Source organism: Oryctolagus cuniculus, chromosome 14 (assembly GCF_964237555.1).
Source record: "Oryctolagus cuniculus chromosome 14, mOryCun1.1, whole genome shotgun sequence".
Lineage (NCBI taxonomy): Eukaryota > Metazoa > Chordata > Mammalia > Lagomorpha > Leporidae > Oryctolagus > Oryctolagus cuniculus.
In genome coordinates this window covers 19,498,270-19,517,675 of record NC_091445.1, presented here as the reverse complement: position 1 = coordinate 19,517,675, position 19,406 = coordinate 19,498,270, and the positions used below count along the sequence as shown (strand labels likewise).

The window sequence follows — 19,406 nt, the reverse complement described above, 5'->3', positions numbered from 1 at the left end:
GGTTGCAGACAGCTCTTTCATATGCTGATTTCATTTCCCTTGAATAAATTCCCAGGAGTGGGATGGCTGGGTCATATGGTAGGTCTATATTTAGATTTCTGAGGTATCTCCAAACTGTCTTCCACAATGGTGTCCCAGTTTACATTCCCACCAACAGTGGATTAAGGTAGCTTTTTCCCCACATCCTCGCCACCGTTTGTTGTTTGCTGATTTCTGTATGAAAGCCATCTAACTGGGGTGAGGTGAAACCTCATTGTGGTTTTGATTTGCATTTCGCTGATGGCTAGTGATCCTGAGCATTTTTTTCATGTGTCTGTTGGCCATTTGGATTTCCCCTTTTGAAAAATGTCTGTTTAAGTCCTTTGCCCATTTCTTCATTGGGTTGTTTTTGAGTTTCTTGATCTATTTACATATTCTGGTCATTGATTCTTTATCAGTTGAATAGTTTGTAAATAATTTCTCCCATTCTATTAGTTGCCTCTTTACTTTGCTGTTTCTTTTGCAGTACAGAACTTCTCAATTTGATGTAATGCCGTTTGTCAATTTTGGCTTTGATTGCTTGTTTCTCTAGGGTCTTTCCAAGAATTCTTTGCCTATGCTAATTCTTTGCCTATGCTAGGGTTTCCCTCAATGTTCTCTAATAATTTGATGGTATCAGATTGTAGATTTAGGTCTTTAGTCTATTTTTATTGGATTTTTGTGTAAAGTATATGGTAGGGGTCTTACTTCATACTTTTGCATGGGGAAATCCAGTTTTCCTAGCACCATTTGTTGAGACTCTCCTAGCTCCATGGATTGATTTTAGCTCCTTTGTCAAATATAAGTTGAGTGTAGGTGCTTGGATTGATTTCTGGTGTTTCTATTCTGTTCCATTGATCTATTCATCTGTGTTTGTACCAGTACCAGGCTGTTTTGATTATAACTGCCCTGTAGTATGTCTTGAAATCTGGTATTGTGATGCCTCCAGATTTGTTTTTGTTGTATAAAATTGCTTTAGCTATTTGGGGTCTCCTGTGTTTCCATATGAATTTCAGAATCATTTTTTCTATATCTGAGAAGAATATCCTTGGTATTTTGATTGGTATCATGTTCAATCTGTAAACTGCTTTCAGAAACATGGACATTTTGATGATATTGATTCTTCCAATCCATGAACATGGAAGATTTTTTCCATTTTTTGTATATTCTTCTATTTCTTTCTTTAATGTTTTATAATCTCATCATAGAGATCTTTGACATCCTTGGTTAAATTTATTCCAAGATATTTGACTTTTTGTAGCTATTGTGAATGGGATTGATCTTAGAAATTCTTAGCCAGGGCATTGTCTGTGTAAACAAAAGTTGTTGATTTTTGTGTATTGATTTATGTCCTGCTACTTTATCAAACTCTTCTTTGAGTTCCAATAGTCTCTTAGTGGAGTCTTTTGGATCTCCTATATATAGAATCATGTTACCTACAAATAGGGATAGTTTAACTTCTTCCTCCCCAATTTGTATCCCTTTGATTTCTTTTTCTTGCCTAATGGCTCTGGCTATTTAGTGCTGCAGGTTGAAGGGAGTGTCAAGGTGACACCCAGGTTGGACACGGTAAATCTCCTTTTTTATCAGAGAGGAAGTTTGTTCTACTCTGTTGGCATAGATTCAGCTTACTTCCTCTCCTCAAAGACACCAGTGCCTGGGCACTAGCCCCAGTGGGTATAAAATTCATCCGCACTTCCACAAGGACCACACAAAGGATCTGTGCAGTCCTCAGTGTAAGTAGATTCCCCAACAATGTCCCTCACCAGGCAACCAGGGAGCCCTGAGAGTGTGGAGCCTCTCACAGTGACTGCCCAAAGTCCTAGTCATACACTGAGTCCTCCCACACAGCCCGTTTTCACAGTCCTGGCACACAATCCTCCCACACCCATGAGCATCCAGTCCCCTCTCAATTCTCCCCACCAGACTCAAGAGTCTCCACTCAGCTGGTTGCTGAGCATGGACACAAGCTGGCGTATGTCCAAAATGGTGCCCTCTCTCTACTGGCCTATTACAGAATGCCATTGCAGGGTGTTCAGGGAGAGAGAAATGTGTCCCCCCCCCCTTTTCTTCTCTAGTTTGGCAGGTACACTATCCCCACAGGGCTCCAAGCTGAATTCCCTCCAGTCTTTTACTGCAGCTTTATAGCCAGTGGCTTGGGCTGTTGCATTCCAGTCTCACACCAAATCTGGTGTGGAGGCTCTCGGCTGCTGGGGTCCTGATTTGTACATGTCCCCACCTTCCATGTAGGTGCACAGTGTCCCTCTAATTTGCATGGAGTTTCCTCTGCAATTTTCTGCCTAACTATTCCCTGAGACTATGCTCTCTCCATTTTTTTAAACTATCTTTTCCTAGACTAGAGCAATAAGCTCTCTTCCGTCTCTGCCCCCATATGATCACTTTAACATTTAAGATGGTATTTTTACCATCCAGCTTAATGGGATTTGGGGGTCTCATGGCAAGTTTTTGAACTGTACCCTTAGAATTAAGTCCATAGGAATGTATGCAGAGCTATACAGCTTTATAGTTATAAACCTCATATACTTCATAATTACAACTCTAAAGATTTATTTATTTATTTATTTGAAAGACAGAATGAGAGACAGAGAGAGATCAATCTTCCATCCATTGATTTACTCCCCAAATGGCCACAATGACTGGGGCTAGTCCAGGTCCTAGGCCATCTTCCACTGCCTTCCCAGGTGCATCAGCTGGAAGCTGCGTTGGAAGAAGTGTACCTGGGGCTAGACTCATCATTCTGATATGCAATGCTGGTGTTATAAGCAGCGTTGTAATCTCTGTATCACAACATTGTCCTCCCAACAATTATTGACTGAGAATGTATTCTGAGCCCAGCATCATAGTAGGCTCTGGTAATGTGATTCCTGATCTTACTAGATTTTCATTCTAGAAAAGGAGACCAGCAACAGACAATGCAATTCAGCATTCATATAAATATAAATGGCGTTGCTCAACAGGAAGACCTGAAACCTGACACCTGTTATGGGAAGTAGGGTGAGATCTGGAGCTAAACTCAGAATATCTGTGAGATTAAGAAAAGTCAAGAGTAGAGACTGTTTTGGGGAAGATAAAATACTCTTGGAAAGGGGTAGTTGACAGAAAGGAGGCTAATGTGTTTTGTCTGGTTATTTGTTATTGGACAAGGAATTACAGTGGAATAAGACTGGTACAGCAGGCTGAAAGGTGAAGGTGCAGGGCCATGCTGACCGCATTGATGTAGATCTTGAAGATAATGGGAAACCAGAAGGAGTTTTTTTTTTTTTTTTTTTTGACAGGCAGAGTGGACAGTGAGAGAGAGAGAGAGAAAGGTTTTCCTTTGCCGTTGGTTCACCCTCCAATGGCCGCCGCGGTTGGCGCGCTGCGGCCGGCGCACCGCGCTGATCCGATGGCAGGAGCCAGGAGCCAGGTGCTTTTCCTGGTCTCCCATGGGGTGCAGGGCCCAAGCACCTGGGCCATCCTCCACTGCACTCCCTGGCCACAGCAGAGGGCTGGCCTGGAAGAGGGGCAACCGGGACAGAATCCGGCGCCCCGACCGGGACTAGAACCCGGTGTGCCGGCGCCGCTAGGCGGAGGATTAGCCTAGTGAGCCGCGGCACCGGCCCGGAAACCAGAAGGAGTTTTAAGAGTAGTCTTGTGCCGGCGCCGCGGCTCACTAGGCTAATCCTCCGCCTAGCGGCGCCGGCACACCGGGTTCTAGTCCCGGTCGGGGCGCCGGATTCTGTCCCGGTTGCCCCTCTTCCAGGCCAGCCCTCTGCTGTGGCCAGGGAGTGCAGTGGAGGATGGCCCAGGTGCTTGGGCCCTGCACCCCATGGGAGACCAGGAAAAGCACCTGGCTCCTGGCTCCTGCCATCGGATCAGCGCGGTGCGCCGGCCGCAGCGCGCCAACCGCGGCGGCCATTGGAGGGTGAACCAACGGCAAAGGAAAACCTTTCTCTCTGTCTCTCTCTCTCACTGTCCACTCTGCCTGTCAAAAAAAAAAAAAAAAGAAAGAGTAGTCTTGTAACATGCTGATCCACCATCAGCCACAGTGGGACCGCCACCGAGATGCGGATTTTAGTAAAAATCTTTATGGGAAAGATTATACTAGAGGTGGAAACCGTGGATACAATAGAAAATTCCAGGATAAGGAAGGAATTCCTCTTCATCAGCAAAGACTGATCTTCATTGGTAAGCCACTGCAAGACTGAGGAAATTCATCTGAGTACGCATTCAAAAGGAGTCCACTCTCCATCTTCTGTTGAGACTTTGTGGTGGTGTTAAGAAAAGGAAGTAGTCTTACGCCAGTCCCAAGAAGAATAAGCATAAGAGAAAGAAGGTTAAGCTGGCCTGAAGCATTACAGGCAGACAAGAATGGCAAAATCTGTCACCTTCATCATGTGTACCTTTCAGGTCAAAGTGGTGCTGGGAGGTTTATGGCTAGCCACTGTGACAGACCTTATTATGCCAAATGTTGACTAGCTTCCTGCTTCCGCAAGCCAGAACAAATAATTATCTATGAAGAGTTAATAAAATATAAGAAACAACATTTAAAAAAATAGTGTTGTAGAATAAAGAATATCATCTTTGCCTCTGGTTCCCATGAAGTAACCTCTAAAGTCTTGAAATTTCCTGAGTTACAAGAGTCTTCATTAGCCACCTTGATTTTATGCTAATAAAACGACTCAGGATAGGGTTGGTCACACCAGAAAGAGCAACTTGGTGATTAGAAATTTGAGGCTTTGCACCATATGATATGAGCCTGAAAGATACCCATGTCCATCATGGGGCCAGTGACCCAGTCAGTCATAACAAGATGCCAGTGAGAACTCTTGATGCCTGAAGTTTGGGTGGGCTTTCTGGCTGCTGACACACATTGTACAATGATGTGTTGTAAGGGGGACGTTTCAAGTTTGGGCCCTTCTTGACTTTGCCCTAAAGGTCTCTTCTTTCGGCTGTTCCTGTACTGTATCCTTTCTAATAAAATTATTGTTGTGAGCCTATTGCTTTCCGAGTTCTGTGAGCCATTCCAGCAGATTAGCAAACATGAAGGGTTATGGGAACCTCTGAATTTGTAGTCATTTGGTCAGAGGTGTGTGTAGCCCAGGGACTCCCCAAACTTGGGAACAGTGTTTGGAGGACAGCGTGTTGGGAAAGACTATACCCTTAACCCATGAAGGCTGAACTAATTCTAGGGAGTTAGCACCAGAATTGCACTGCAAATTCTTGTGTGTGTGTGCATGTGTGTGTGTGTTCCTATGTGCTTTGTGGTGAGTGATTCACTCAGTTCTCCTATGTTGCAATCTCAGGCTCAAACTTAGTTCTACTGCTTCCTGTGTGTGGCCATTTACATTTACATGCTTCTTACCTGGCTTCATGCTGTGGACATGTAAGGACTTCGGGAGGAAATACGTGGAAGAAGAGAGTATAAAACTGGGCAAACTTATTCAACAAATTTATGAATTTAAATGGTGTGACAATTCCTATGATCCATGCATTAATTAAGCATAGACCTCTGGGCCACCCATGTTTCCAAAGCTGGGGGAAAGGAAGCCTCATCCAGAGTGTGCTTCTCAAATGTGATCCTTGGAAGCTGGCACCAGGATCTCCTTGCAGCTTCCTGGGCTGCCTCAGGTGTCTGGTTTACCTTCACAGTGACTCTGTCCAAAGTTCTGACTGAGCTGGCACCTGGAAAGTTTTGACAAGTTTTTAATAGCCCCAGGAGTTTGTGGATATTACCTAACTACTGACCTGCCAGTGGAGTCTGATTCCTGCTGTGTGCTATAAAGTAATTTTTAAAAACTATATATCATTCCAATACTTAAACATTTTAATTGCACTTTTAAATATCAATAACTAAAATTTTTGTATCTTTAATAGTTGTAAATGAAATGATTTCTGGCATGTTGTAAATACTGACGTTTGAAACATTTTGCATTTTTTTTTTTTGATAGGAGAGTTAGACAGTGAGAGAGAGAGACAGAGAGAAAGGTCTTCCTTTTCCATTGGTTCACCCCGGAAATGGCTGCCACGGCTGGCGCACTGAGCCGATCCAAAGCCAGGAGCCAGGTGCTTCCTCCTGGTCTCCCATGGGGTGCAGGGCCCAAGGACCTGGGCCATCCTCCACTGCCCTCCTGGGCCACAGCAGAGAGCTGGCCTGGAAGAGGGGCAACCGGGACAGAATCCGTTGCCCCTACAGGGACTAGAACCCGGTGTGCCGGCACCGCAGGCGGAGGATTAGCCTATTGAGCCGCGGCGTCGGCCCAAGTGGTATCTTAAACCACTGTGCCAAATGCCTGCCCAACATTATTTTTTTTAAGATTTTTAAAAATTTATTTGAACGGTAGAATTGAGAGGGAGAGACAGAGAGAGAGGTCTTCTATTTGCTTGTCTGCTTCCCAAATGGCCACAACAGCTAGAGCGGAGCTGATCCAAAGCCAGGAACCAGGAGCTTTTTTCAGGTCTCCCCATGTGAATGCAGGGGTCCAAGTACTTGGGCCATCTTCTGCTGATTTCCCAGTCTATAACAGAGAGCTTGATAAGAAGAGGAGCAGTCAGGACTCGAACTGGTACCCATATGGATGCTGGTTCCACAGATGCCAGCCCTCCCCCTACATTCATTTTTAATAGTTTGAAATTCCTGCTTCTTCCCCACTTCACTTCCTCCTAGGTTTTTATTATAATATATTTTATGATTAAAAGTCCTTATACAGGAGCTGATGCTGTGGCTTAGCAGGTTAAACCACCATCTGCAGTGCCAGCATCCTGTGTGGGTGCCGGTTCGAGTCCCAGCTGCTCTACTTCCAATCTAGCTCCCTGCTAATGCGCCTGGGCGGGCAGCAGAGAGGATGGTCCAAGTGCTTGAGCCCCTGAACCCATATGGGAGACTTGGATGAAGCTTCTGGCTCCCACCTTTGGCCTGGCCTATCCCTGGCCTTTTTGGCCATTTGGAGAGTGGACCAGCAGATGGAAGATCTCTTTTTTCTGTCTCTCACTCTCTGTAGCTCTGACTTTCAAATAAATGAGTAAATCTTTTTTTAAAAAAAATACCCTTCTGCCATCACAATTTTCTTTTTTTTTTTCCACCTCAAAGTAAAACCAAAGAATTTATTTGTGTTAAAGGAATGGAAAAATGTATTCAGGATATACTTCTTTGTACACTGTACTTGCTTATACTGGGCAAAACAAGCAGTCATTAAGGCTAATGTGCTACCTTCCTCTATACTTATTTTCTGCCAAGCAGTACAGTATTTGGTGGCCAAATACTACGAGGTCCATTTCAAAGAGTATTGTCTAATAGTATTTTGCACCTTTGAAATATTCGTTCCAACTCTATCTTAGGGGAACAAATATAAAGAACGGAAGGGGAAATGACATTGCTTCTATTATAATCACATTGCCTTCTGAGCAGAAATTAAACAGCACATTTTAATCAGTCATCAAAATCACTAGTGGGTGGGACATGTATCAACTCACCTTGGAGGGGACTGGTTCAGGCAGATTATCACTGAGTATAAAGGAAAGAGTCACACTTAGTATTATATGTTAATATATAATAATTATCCATCTTGTGAATGGGTACAGTTGTGTGAATCATCGCTTTAGGCTATCTGTTTACAAGATCCAAGGATGGGCCAGCGCTGCAGCTCACTAGGCTAATCCTCTGCCCGTGGTGTCGGCACACCAGGTTCTAGTCCCGGTCGGGGCACCGGATTCTGTCCCGGTTTCCCCTCTTCCAGGCCAGCTCTCTTCTGTGGCCTGGGAGTGCAGTGGAGGATGGCTCAAGTGCTTGGGCCCTGCACCCCATGGGAGACCAGGAGAAGCACCTGGCTCCTGCCTTCGGATCAGCGCGGTGCGCTAGCCGTGGTGGCCATTGGAGGGTGAACCAACAGCAAAGGAAGACCTTTCTCTCTGTCTCTCTCACTGTCCACTCTGCCTGTTTAAAAAAAAAAAAAAAAGAGACAAGGATGCTAATTTTTACTGAAAATAGCCTGTAAAAAGTGTATCTGTAGAAAGCTCTATTAAACAGTATATGTGTTTTGAGCACTGATTCATCTAATTTTCCACTCTCCACTGAAAACCAGATTTTCAAAGTTCTGACTATAGTGCTAAATTATCGGTTTTGTTTGATAAACACCATTACAATGGGAGAAGGGAATGAAAACATCTCAGTAATTTTCTGCAAATTCATGGGGAAAATATTTTTTAAAAGATCTATTTTTTATTTTACTAACCAAAAGCCAGGAGAATGAAGCTCTGGAACTAAGCAAAAATTGCACACTGCTGCTGAGTTACCAAATCCCGAATAGCCAACGTTCCAGCCAGGGAACGGACACACATGGAGATTCAAGTAACACGCTGCTGAAAAAAAGTCATCCAGGTGCTGTTGTAGACCTGGAACACTGGCTGCATTTCTGACAGGCACTTACAACACAGTGAATACTGAACATTGAATCGCCAACATGGGTTGCTACAAGCGTCTTGAAAAATGTGAACAAAAACCAGATAGAATTCAATACTGTTCTCAAACATCAAGTTTTTGGTTAGAATTTTCTACCACATATCTATCTTCGAACAATAAAAACAAAATAGACTATCCTTTTGCTTGTAGTGAAGCTCATGTGAAATTATGCAAATCATACATTTTTTTCTTCTCCTTGACAAGTCCCTGAGGACCCCACCATGTGGCAATAAATACTCATTCAAGAAGTAGCTTTGGTCATAACCCATTGACAATTGAAATAATTCTTGAGCCTTCAGGGACAGTCAACACCCTAGGCATGTCTTTTGAATAGGTAGTATCATAATTTTGCATTTTTTAAATGTAATTTTATGGTCTCTGAGCAAATTTGATTCAGTAGGTTTGAAAAATTACCCACTACTGTGTAAGTGTTATCCAGTATTTCTTTGTGTTGTCAACATTTGTATCTCATAACAAAAAATAAGAGGGCTCAGTGCTCATTAGGTGATTTATATAGCATCGCCTAAACACAATGGAATAATGATTTAGTAATCACTGTGTTAGAAAAATTGTCCCACAACGTCAAACATTTCCAATAATCACATTCTCTGTTGTATTCTCTACATTCTTTAAGGAAGAAAATAGGAAGATTGCCTCTGCACTGATTTGGATTGTTTTTATCTTGATCACATCCCAAATCTTTCCATATTCTTCTTCCAGTTGTTCATCTCACTGTGAACCTGGCCAAAGGTCATCTGTGTACAATTTACATACATCGAACCCGAGACTCCACTTACTATATTTAGCAACTAAGTCAAAATCTCAAATTGGATGTGGTCTAATAACTTCATTGAAATCATAGAAGGAACCGGTATTAATTATGTGATTGCTATGATATAACGACATTGGTTATGGTTGGGTTATTATGTTCATGTTAAAAATTAGTGATGTGAGAGACCAGCATTGTGGAGCAGCAGTTAAGCCTCCACTTGAGATACTGGCATCCCATACTGGAGCACCAGCTCGAGTCCCAGTTGTCCCGTTTCTTACCAAGTTTCCTGCTAATGCACCTTGAAAGGTAGCAGATGATGGTCCAAGTACCTGGGCTCCTGCCACCCACTTGAGAGACCTGGGTGGAGTTACTGACTCCTGGCTTCTGCCTGCTGCAGTCATTAGGGGAGTGAATCAGTGATAGAATATATCTTTCTGTGTCACTCTTCCTTTCAAATACATAATTTAAGAAAAAAAAGCTTAGATAAGTGAGGCTCGAAAGCTTGATGAACTCTCGCAGAAAGTGGCAGAGCTGGAATAGAACCCAGTTGCCTGCGTTCGACCATGGTCTGGAGCTAAGAATGCTGACAAAGTGCACCCGAATAGATCTGGGCAAAAAGAAAATTGATTTATTGGAGAAGAAGATTCCTGTGACAGAGTCACACCATCAAAAATACTTCTCTTTAAGGAAAACCGATTTTGATCATGGAAGTAGAGGAGTTACTGAGGGACTAAACTTTCACTAATGCTAACAAATTAAGGCAGCTTCTTACTCACTTGGTGGCACAGTATCTAAGATTTATTTTTTAAATACACATTTATATTTACTTATTTGAAAGATAGAGCAACACACAAAGAGGGAGAGATAGAGAGAGATATGGAGATCTTCCATCTGCTGATTCATTCCCCAAATGGCCACAGTGGCCAGGGCCAAGCTGGCTCAAAGCCAGGAGCCAGGAACTCCATCTGGGTCTCCTGTATGGTGCAGGACCATGCATCTGTGCCATTCTCTGCTCCTTTCCCAAGTGCATTAGCAAGGAGCTGGATCAGAAGTGGAGAAGGAGCACTCTGATATCGGACTGTGCCACAATGCCAGCCCCTGTATCTAAATTTTAAATTTCAAGGTTATGCATTCAGTTAGTTGGAGCTACCTGATTTTTAACTTTACTCCAAATGGTATGCATTTTACTACAATTAGCAATGTACTATTGTGACAAATTAATGTTGCAAGTGTCCTACTTTTACAAATACAACAGAGATTTATGGACAGAAAAAACAGACTCATGGAAAATTGAATCTGGAGGGAAGAAAATCCTGTCAATGAATTCTTACGCTCTTTCTTACGTAAGGTGAGGTCAGAAGCTGTGTGCCCAAAATCTATTTATTTTGATGTCTTCCCTAAAAGAACACACACAGTAGGTCTTTAAAGAACCAACATTTCGAATTGGCTTTGTAATGGAGAATACATGTATCCTTCAAGGTCTCTCTTCTTATCTGACCATATCATCACCGCCAACAAAAAAAGCCACATACACACAAAATTCTTTTTTAAGCTCAGTTAACAAATATATCCTTCCAAAATAACCAGTTGCAGGATATTATGTGACCAAAGCCCACGCTAATGAAAATCTTGTACTGAGAAACTCAGGACCCCACTTACAAGAGAAGCAAAATGGAACATGAGATGTGCAGGTGGACAGAAGCAGTGCTATCATGTCCTCTTGGCAGACTGGATAATGCATCCAATATTTTCAGTCTGTCTAAGTATTCCTGGGTCCAATGGTATACTGGCTGTCTTAGTTTGGGCTGCTCCAACAAAGCACCAGAGGCAGGAGGCTTATAAAGAACAGAAATTTATTTCTCACTGTGCTGGATGCTGGAAGTCCAAGTGCAGGGAGCCAACACGAGGGCCCTCCTTCCTTCTTGTATCCTCACGGGTGGGAAAGAGGGTGAGAGAGTTCTTGGGATGCTTTTTACAAAGGCACTGATCCCATTTATGAGGGCTCCACCCTCATGACCAAGTCACTCCCACAGGCCCCACTTCCTAATACGATCACATTGGAGACTAGGAGTTCATCTTACGGACTTGGAGCTGGGGGTATAAGCATTCAGTCCATCACACTGGCCCAAAGTGATCATGTATGCAATTCATACAGTGTAGAGATTTATATCAACAAACCCAACTTCTAAACTGTACGTAGCATCATTTTGTCTTTGAACTTGCAATACTATTTGTTACTCACAGTAAGTTTTCATTGGCATACATGTACTGCCTGTTTTCGTAAAGATGATTAAATATCTTTAATGTATAAGAGTCAAAAATGATATAACTGGAAAGGATTTATAATTTCCTCAGATCTTTTAATTCCACACATTGCTCATTTAGAAGATTTAATCATTTTTTAAAAAGATCCTGGTGGAGATCATGGTGGGGGCAGGTCAGGGTTAGTTCAGCCGTGGCAAAATCCTAGCGCGCACCTGTGACTGCCTCCATGCTCGACGCGCCTGGGGTTGCCACCACACAATAATGGCTGCTCCACCCAAGAGTTGTCCTTCTCCCTCCACTAGCTCCTAGGGGACCTGCATCAAGAAAAGCTCCATCGAAGGGAACATCGCTGCAGGGAACATTTGTGAATATCCTTAAACAAGTCTGTGAAGACTGGGAAGTGGCTCCTGAACCTGCAGCCAGATGGTGCAATGTTCAAAGCATTCAAGATGAATTTGAGGTATATTTTTGCATCTAACTTATGTGAATCTGCATGAATGAAAGGAGTGGACAATTTATGAGGACTGGCAAGATTGGATGAATAACCAGTTTGGCCAGAGACTTGAACTGGATGCAATCATTTATCTTCGAGCTACTCCAGAAAAATGCTTGAATAGAATATATTTACAGGAAAGAAATGAAGAGCTAAGCATTCCTCTTTTGTTTAGAAAAGCTTCACTATAAATAGGAAAGCTAGCTCTTGCATAGAACACCAGCTTTGATTATCTACAGGAGGTGCCTATCTTAACACTGGATTTTATATATATATAATTTATTTGAAAGGCACAGTTACAGAGAGGCAGAGGCAGAGAGAGAGAGAGGTCTTCCATCCACTGGTTCACTCCCTGAATGGCCACAATGGCCAGAGCTGAGCTGATCCGCCAGGAGCGTTCTCTGGATTTCCCATGGGGGCCCAAGGACTTGGACCATCTTTTACTGCTTTCCTAGGCCATAGCAGAGAGCTGGATAGAAGTGGAGCAGCCTAGACTTGAACTGGCACCCATATGGGATGCGGTGCCTTTACTCTCTACGCCGGCCCCAACAGTGGATGTTAATGAAGACTTTAAAGACAAACATGGAAGTCTGCTTGAAAAGGTCAGAGAATTTTTGGGTACCTTGTGGTCTTGCTGAAGACTACAGGTGGCCATATGGTTCCAGATACTTCCGCTTTGTATGGCTTCATAGCTCCATATTCATGCAAGTCTTTTTAGAAAACCCAAGTTTTTAACCATCTTTGCTCTAAGAGAAAAGGATTGTCTGAATGAATTCCATGTAAAACTTTAAAACCTGTTTCTTTATTTTTTCCCTTCTTTTTTTTTTGTTTAAAATGACAGACATTTAATTACCTGTCACAACAGGAAGTCTGTTGGTTCTAGAATCAGTGTAGTGGCTAACCTGTACATTATAAAGATCCAGTCTCCTGTCTTTCCAAATATTATCTTCCTCAGCAGATTGGCTTTGTTTTTTGGTCATGGTGCTTCTCACTTCACTTCATTTTCTTAATTGGTGACTTTAATGTCATATAGTAAATGGTGTGTGTAAATTGTTTGTAACTATGTAAATTAGGGCACCTATTAAAAGTTGCAAAGTGGATTTTAAGGAATCACAGTAATAAGGAATCTGAAGTTTTTTTTTTAAATGTTTATCAGATGCTTCTCATTCCACCTTAATTTATGTAGAAAATAAGGCCACATTCAGTATTTAATGACTTCACTGATATTGATTAATATGTCTATAGCAATCTTTGTAGAGCAGGTTTGACTTTGTTCCCAATTTGGTCATGGGGGTAACTGTCTTATAAGTCATTTAGTATTTTCTCTACCTCGGTTTCTTCATTTGTAATACGGGTGATCTTTCTCTCATCCTTTTATGTGGAGTTTTGAAAGACTGAAGAGAAATTCTTTGTTGTTGTTGTTGTTGTTGTTGTTTGACAGGCAGAGTTAGACAGAGAGCGAGAGACAGAGAGAAAGGTCTTCCTTCCGTTGGTTCACCCCACAAATGGCCACCACGGTCGGCACACTGCACCGATTCAAAGCCAGGAGTCAGGTGCTTCCTCCTGGTCTCCCACGCGGGTGCAGGGCCCAAGCACTTGGGCCATCCTCCACTGCCCTCCCGGGCCACAGCAGAGAGCTGGACTGGAAGAGGAGCAACCAGGACAGAATCGGCACCCCAACAGGGACTAGAACCCGGGGTGCCGGCGCCGTAGGCAGAGGATTAGCCTAGTGAGCCGTGGCACAGGCCTGAAGAAAAACTTTTAATAGATAAGTGGAAATCATTATATGAAAGTGTAAATATTCAGTGTACATGGAGTTTAAAATTGCTATATGTTTTATCTCTTCTAAGACTATTCAGACTATTTTTTTTTGCATGGAAAGCTATTATAGTTAAAAGATTTGTTTAATCTATAATTGTCCTTAAATAATGTGAGTTGGAAGTGTAATATTTGAAGTTTCTTACCTTATATGAACTAGTAGGAGAACATAGTGTATAGTAAGTTTTCCCACTTTTTCTCTGCAGTGGGAAGGAGCAGCCCTTCTTTACCTCATACTTGGTGAGAAGTCAGAAAGTGAAGCCATGGTGAATTATCTTATTAGCAATTTGGTCAGTTTAGTCCCACCTGTTATATCCTGCCTCATACTGCTTTTTCTACTGTCTGGAGTAATTGGGTAGCCTGCTATTTTAAAGTTTGCATACAAATCACCCATTTCTACACTGACAGCATTGTGGTCCCTCTTCACTTCATAGTTCGCTTTATTTGTATTTATATTTATATTTATTTATCTCTATATCTTTATCTTTTCTAGAAACAATTTGATGCCAAGATGGTGTTATTTTCCTCCAGAGATGATTTTAAAATTTTCAAATTTATTTGAAAGGTAGAGAGAGTGGCAAAAGAGGAAAAGAGAGCAATCTTTCATCCACTGGTTCACTCCTCAACCATTCACAACAGCCAGGGCTGGGGCAGGCCAAAGCCATGATCTGGGAACTCAACCTGGGTCTCCCACACAGGGGACAGAGATTCAATTACTTGAGAAATTCCTGCTGCCTCCCAGGGTGCACATGAACACAAAGTGAGAATTGGGAGCAGAGTCAGGACTTGAAGTTAAAGGGGTAGTGTAATTGGATTAGAATGGATCAAAAGACCACGATGAATTGGGGAGAAATCAGTAAGGAGGTCTTAGTGTTGGTTAGAGAAATGATGTGTGTGTGTGTGTGTGTTTGTGAGATGTTTTCAAGATACTCCTAATGTGGGGTGCGGGTATCCCAAGAGGTGTCTAAACCACAGCACCAGACACCCCTAGAAAAGGTGAGGACAGAGCCGCCTGGAACCAATGTCCAGTTTCTGGAACTCCTTGAGGACCTCAAGCTTGTGGGCCATCTGCACTTTCCTTCTAGAATTATCTTTACTGCTGGGATGCAGTCCTAGTGGGCCTCATATGGTGAGATAGGGTTTACCACGGTCACTAGCTCTGGGTAAGCCTATGTTTACCTAGTTCACCATTACCGGAAGAGAAGTCCCACACTTTCCATCTAAGCTACTAACATTTTGTTGTCCACAATGGTTTACTGTTTATACCTGCTGAGAGAGAATAGCATGTCCACTTATAAGAGATGTTTACTTACCTGTGCATATCCCTTTGTTCTCTTTGTGTTTGTGGTCTGTTATGTAGTCTAAGAATGCTTACAAAAATTATTAAAAATTTAAAAATGAATTATCATTAATTTGGAAGGTAGTTTGCCCTAAAGGAAACTAAGCCACATAGAGTAATTGTGTTAGTCAGCTTCCTGTATTCTCCCTAATTCAATACTGAGCTGAAGGTTATGTCAGCATAGGGAATTTCTTTATGCATGATGATGTCTGCATTCACGGAATCTAAAATGGTTAGTGTCGTTGGGTTAGAGGAGATCAAAAGACCACAGTGGATGGGGAGAATTCAATCAGGAGATCTTAATGTAGGCTGCAGAAATGACAAGGTCATTTGTTGCTAGGAGAGTATGTGTGATACTTTCAATGCCCTTTATAAGGGCATTCTTGGATCCAGTAAAATTCAAAACAAGTCAGCATTCAGTAGTACTCATGGTGGGATGCAATCAATCTTGTCAGTAACTTCAAGTTACATTTTGGAAATCCATTAACTTTTATTAGTCATATAGAAAACCCAAGGAATCTATTAGGTCAGTCCTATCTGTACACATATGTGAGTTATTTGTGATGGAGCCTTATAGAGTATGCTGCATTTTTAGTTCTTTTATTTTAAATTTATTTATTTATTTATTTATTGACAGGCAGAGTGGACAGTGAGAGAGAGAGACAGAGAGAAAGGTCTTCCTTTGCTATTGGTTCACTCTCCTAATGGCCGCCGTGGCCAGAGCACTGCAGCCGGCGCACCGCGCTGATCTGAAGCCAGGAGCCAGGTGCTTCTCCTGGTCTCCCATATGGTGCAGGGCCCAAGGACCTGGGCCATCCTCTACTGTACTCCTGGGCCACAGCAGAGAGCTGGCCTGGAAGAGGGGCAACCGGGACAGAATCCGGTGCCCCGACCGGGACTAGAACCAAGTGTGCCAGCGCCGCAGGCAGAGGATTAGCCTAGTGAGCCGCGGCGCCGGCCGCATTTTTAGTTCTGAAAGAAAGAACTAAGATGTCATGGAGAAGAATACTGTTGAGAATATTATGAAATTAATTTTGATTGCAGTGTCTTAAAATTTTGATTTTTTTTTCTGAAGCTCATTGGCTTTCCCCAAAATGACCCCCAACAGGTGTCTAAGATGGTTGAAATCTAGCAAGTTCCAAAGCAGGAAGGAGTCCTTTCATCCACGGGGGGTGTGCTCAGTATGGCTCCCCTCCCACACAGAAGGTTGGCCCTGGAGGTCTCCCTTGCTCTTTAACCAATGATCCTGTAGAGTTGGGTATCCTTCCAGGAAGACAGGTGTGCCACTCTTCAGGGCGTGTGGCAAAATGGCATCAATGGTGGACCTGCTCTTACAAAATACATATTTTTTTCAGGGGGACAGGAAATTCCACCCCTCCAGTGTTGTGGATTCTCAATTGTTTCATTTTTCCTCTGAACACATAATGTTTATGATCCAGAATTTAGTATTGGAGAGAATGGTAGCTTCTAAGTGTCCTATAAATGTTGTTACAGTTTTTCTCCTTTATCCATAGGGGATACATTCCAAGATCCCCAATGGGTACTTAAAAATGTGGCTAATACTCATTCCTATATTCATACATTGTTTCCTGTGCCTAAATACTGAGGACTAGGTTTAATTTGTAAATTAGGCACAGCAACGATTTCCAACAACAGGAATAGCATTACTGTGGTCTTTCCTTCCCTCCATCTCAAAGTAGCTTGCTGTATTTTCACCTTTTCACTTAAAGGAAGCACTTTGTGGCTTCTCGTTGGCGCCACCTACTTTGGGTTCCTTGAGCACAGCCCTGTGATGTGGACACAGATAATCTGATAACCTAGACGTTTACTAAAGACTCACAGGCAGGAAGGATGTACGTTGTGGACGTGCTGATTCACATCCTGTGTGGAACAGCAGGACAGTGCGCGATCTCATCAGGTGACTTGGAATAGTGAGCAAGTTAAAACTTCTGCATTGTTTATTTCTGGAATTTTCCTGGCGGTATGTTCAGACAGGTAACTAAAACTATAGAAAGCACAACCACAGATAAGGCTCAGGGGAGGCAATGGTGCACTGTATTGGAGAGAGCATTTGATGCAGCAGTCAAAATGCCCTTGAGATGCCCACATCCCACATATAGTACCTGGGCTCAAGTCCTGGCTCTGCCTCCATGCCAGCTTTCTGCCAATGTGCATTCTGGGAAGGTAAAGGTGATGGCTCTAGTACTTAGATCCCAGCCACCCACATGGGATACTCTGGATGGAGTTCCGGGTTCCTGGCTTCAGCCTGACCCAGTGCTGGCTATTGTAGCCATTTCGGGAGTGAGACAATAGATCGAAGATGCTTCTCTCTCTGCTTTTCAAGTAAAATGAAAATAAATAATTATTAATAACATATAGTTACACTGAATCTAGAACCTTTTATATATTTAAACCAGTTTACATTTGGTAGTTGGAATGAAAACTTTTCAAAATGTATCAATCTTTATTTTTGAATCATAATTAAAATGTAATGACCAGGCCGGCGCCGCGGCTCAATAGGCTAATCCTCCACCTAGCGGTGCCGGCACCCCGGGTTCTAGTTCCGGTCGGGGCGCTGGATTCTGTCCCGGTTGCCCCTCTTCCAGGCCAGCTCTCTGCTGTGGCCCGGGAGTGCAGTGGAGGATGGCCCAAGTGCTTGGGCCCTGCACCCCATGGGAGACCAGGAGAAGCACCTGGCTCCTGGCTTCAGATCAGCACGGTGCGCCGCCACAGTGCGGCGGCCATTGGAGGGTAAACCAATGGCAAAGGAAGACCTTTCTCTCTGTCTCTCTCACTGTCCATTCTGCCTGTCCAAAAAAAAAAAAAAAAAAGTAATGACCATTAAAAGGCTTATGAATTAAAGGGCTGTCCCTGTAATAGACAGAAAATAAGAAGGCACAAGAAGCAGCAGATATGATGTCTATGTTTTCAGTAGCTTTGTTCTTCATACATATAGTAAGTTTTTTACTTTTGTGTCAGTGTTAGGAGAATAGTGGGCTACAATTTAAAATCATTTACAAGATGAGTGTGGTTCATTTCCAGCAGGCTTAGTTTATCACAGTAGCTTTGAATCACTTAGTCTGGGGCTTGAAGAGTCTTATTTGGAAAATAATGGAACCCATTAAATCTGACTTTAAACTAGTCCAGTAGAAAAACCAACACTCAGTGTTTCAGAATCCACATATTGCCTATTACCCCCATGGAGTTTCCGCCAGCACATGGGTCTCAGTGTTCTTCAGATATGCATCTGGGAACTTGCAGGCGTAGGACAAATGTGAAATGGAGGGAAAAAGTGAGGTGGAAACTACTATTGTAAGATCCAAAGCAGCACCTTCCAGAAAACATTTCTATACTTTCATTTCTTGAACAGAGGGAAGCATTTCCATGCTGCTTTTACCTTGCTTGTCACTTGTCTCCTCCCTCCAGTTAGCTTTCTAGAAAGGAGAGGAAGAATACCCACTCCCATACACCCACCCCCATGGCCATGAACTTCAAGCCTCACCACAGCCACTCCAGTCTCCAGAATTCCACCCAACTCCACCTTCCCTTTGCTTCATTAAAATTCAAGCCAAAATGGACAAAAAATGTATCTGCAAGGAAATGAGTGAGAGCTCAGATCCAAAGGAGAGGTCCCAGGCCCCCAAATTCTTGATGTGATTTCCAGTGTTAACAGGTGGCAATCAAAAAAAAATCTGCTTATCCCTCCTTCCCTTTGTAATACTGTCTTATAAACACTATGATATCTGAAACTTGTACAGTAGAGGCTGGGGCTATTCTAATAGCTATTCCCTGGTCCAATAAGTATATCTAATAAGCAGATCCGTAGTTAGTTTATTTCAATTTCATTGTATAGTATCCTTTACAGTCAGAGTAACTGACCCATCTCTAACAGCCCATTAATTTTTTTTTTGAAAATTTATTTACTTGAAATTCAGTTTTATAGAGAGGTAGAGGCAAAGAAGAGAGAGAAGTCTTCCATCCGCTGGCTCACTCCCCAAATGGCCGCAATGGCCAGAGCTGGGCTGATATGAAGCCAGGAGCCAGGAGCTGCTTCTGGGTCTCCTACACAGGTGTAGGGGCCCAAGGACTTCTATTGCTTTCCCAGGCCACAGCAGAAAGCTGAATTGGAAGTGGGGCAGCCAGGACCTGAACTGGTGCCCATATGGGATGCCGGCACTGCATGTGGCGGTTTTACCTGCCATGCCGCAGCACCAGCTCTCCTCCCCGCCCCCCGCCCCATTAA

The 19,406-nt window shown here is 43.0% G+C and overlaps 1 long non-coding RNA gene and 1 pseudogene across 1 annotated transcript; one reads left to right on the top strand and one right to left on the bottom strand.

Moving 5' to 3' along the window:
* Nucleotides 1-4,090: 4,090 nt before the first annotated feature.
* On the bottom strand, nt 4,091-18,754 carry LOC138845145 (uncharacterized). Its single transcript, XR_011381938.1, has 3 exons — nt 18,638-18,754; nt 12,629-12,752; nt 4,091-4,313 (listed from the first exon to the last, which is right to left on the bottom strand). It is a non-coding gene; the product is annotated as an uncharacterized lncRNA (long non-coding RNA).
* LOC127492785 (deoxycytidine kinase-like) lies at nt 11,703-12,644 on the top strand (annotated as a pseudogene).
* Nucleotides 18,755-19,406: the final 652 nt, after the last annotated feature.